This window comes from Octopus sinensis, unplaced genomic scaffold (assembly GCF_006345805.1).
Source record: "Octopus sinensis unplaced genomic scaffold, ASM634580v1 Contig07216, whole genome shotgun sequence".
Classification (NCBI taxonomy): Eukaryota; Metazoa; Mollusca; class Cephalopoda; order Octopoda; family Octopodidae; genus Octopus; species Octopus sinensis.
This window is the reverse complement of record NW_021829934.1, coordinates 1-2,500: the sequence shown is the minus strand read 5'-3', so window position 1 is coordinate 2,500 and position 2,500 is coordinate 1.

Sequence of the window (2,500 nt, the reverse complement as noted above, 5' to 3'; positions counted from 1 at the left end):
GGGGAAGAGGAAGAGGTTGAGGAGGAGGAAGAGGTAGAGGAGGAGGAAGGGGAGGAAGGGGAGGAAGGGGAGGAAGGGGGAAGAGGAAGAGGGGGAAGAGGAGAGAAGGAGAAGAAGAAGAAGAAGAAGAAGGAGGAAGGGGAAGAAGAGGGGGAGGGGGGGGAGGAGAGAAGGAGAAGAAGAAGAAGAAGAAGAAGAAGAGGAGGAAGGGGAAGAAGAGGGGGAGGGGGAGGAGGAGAGAAGGAGAAGAAGAAGAAGAAGAAGAAGAGGAGGAGGAAGAGGAAGAGGAGGAGGAGGAGGAAGAGAAGGAGGAGGAGGCAGAACAACTGTACTTGTAATACTCTCGGCACACTTTAGGGAGTATAGACTTAACAACTTCCTGTTTAGAAATGTTCTTCATTTTAACCTAATACAGTGAGTACACAGTCATTTAGTGATAGGTGGCGGTGGTCGTGGAAGGAAGGGGGAGGTAATCACAACCTAGTTTTCTTCCCTGTTTTTTTTTCTTCTTGTATTTTCTTATATTTCTCATTCGTTATCTTTCCTTCCGGTTGCAACTCAAAGAATCGTTTCGAAAAATAATTTCCTTAATGACCTCAGTTCTTGGATTGAAGTTTTCGGTGAACAAACGGACCTAAACATATCATCACCGTCGTCGTCGTCGTCGTCATCATCATCATCATCATCATCATCATCATCACATCCATCATCCTCATCATCATTATCATCATCATCATCATCATCATCATCATCATCATCATCATCATCATCATCATCGTTGTCATCATCATCATCCTCATCATCATCATCCTCTTCATCATCATCATCATCATCATCATCATCATCATCATCATCATCATCATCGTTGTCATCATCATCATCACGATCATCATAATAATCATCATCATAATCCTCACCACCATCGCTACAGTCTCCCCCGCCGCCCCATAACCTCCAAAACTATCGCTTTTATTCTCATCCTACGTATTTTCCTTTTTTCCTTTTCTTTCTTTTTTTTTATTTTGTTTCTTTCGCTTCAGAATATTTAGGATGTATTTGTTTACATAATCTCCTACCACCATTGTGGCGAATAACTCCTCCTTTCACTTCTGCGGCAGCCATCTTGCCACATGTACGAATGTTGCAGAAAACGAAAATTGCGAAAAATAAACATGTAACAGCTTAAAACTTTGACAGATAAAACTTCCCTCTGCGCCAGGTAATCGGGTGCATATTCCTTTGATACATATAAAGGGGTGGACGTGTCTCTACTAGGTAATAGATTACCCGTTTCTCTACCCCAGATAATGGGGTACATTATCCTTTACACCGCGTAACTGAATATATGTTCCTCTGATACGTGTAATGAGGTAGATGTGACTCTGTCCCAGTTGATAGGGCAGGCACCCCTCTACAGGGTAATATGTTGGTCGTGTCCCTACCCCAAATAATGAGACTCACCTTCTTTTACGCTTGGGGTAAATGTGACTCTGTCCCAAGTTTATCGGATAGATGTTCCTCATTCGAATAATGGGGCGGGCGTAATTCTACCCTAGTCAGTGGAGTACACGTCGGTCACGTGATCACGTGATATATATATATATATATAGATAGATATATATATATAGATATATATATATATATATATATGTACGTATGTATGTATGTATGTATGTATGTATGTATGTATGTATGTATAAAAAATACAAACTGGGACAAGAACGCAAAGCATTTTGAAGACGATAAAAAAACACGGACGGGACATTCGAAGCCTTCAATCTTCAGTCAAGAGCCGGGTCATCCTCGCAATTTCGGCTTATTAATCTTGAGATTGCTCCAATCTGGCCTGCCCCAAGGAAAAACTAATGGGATAGACGTTCTTGTACCCCAGATACTCCTGCACTCCCAAGTATTGGGGGAGATATTTCTAAATCCTGGGTACTGGAATGGACATTTCTGTATCCATAACTTGAGTTCAAATATCATGAAACTCTTTGGTAGGAAAAAGAGCCTCCGGAAGGAAAACTGTCATTCCCAGTAATACTTTCGTCTTTCCCGGAAATTCATTTATCTGTATCTGTAATAATGCTGTTCTCGCCATTTCGTTGCTGAGAAAGGAGAGAAAGCATCAGAGGTACATTTCTAGGTAACCATCTTTGAAACTAAAAGGGTTACAAAAGGATTTTAAAAAGGGTTTTAAGGGTTTCTGAAAAGTCCATATTATTGTTCTTCTTCTTCTTCTACCTCCTCTTCTTCCTCCTCTTCTTCCTCCTCTTCTACCTCCTCTTCTACCTCCTCTTCTTCCTCCTCTTCTTCTTCCTCTTCTTCTTCCTCTTCTTCTTCCTCTTCTTCTTCTTCTTCATCTTCCTCTTCTTCGCCTTCCTCTTTTTCTTCTTCCTCTTCTTCATCTTCTTCTTCTTCCTCTTCTTTTTCTTTTACTACTACTATTGCTGCTGCTGCTGCTACTACTACTACTACTACTACTACTACTTACTACTAC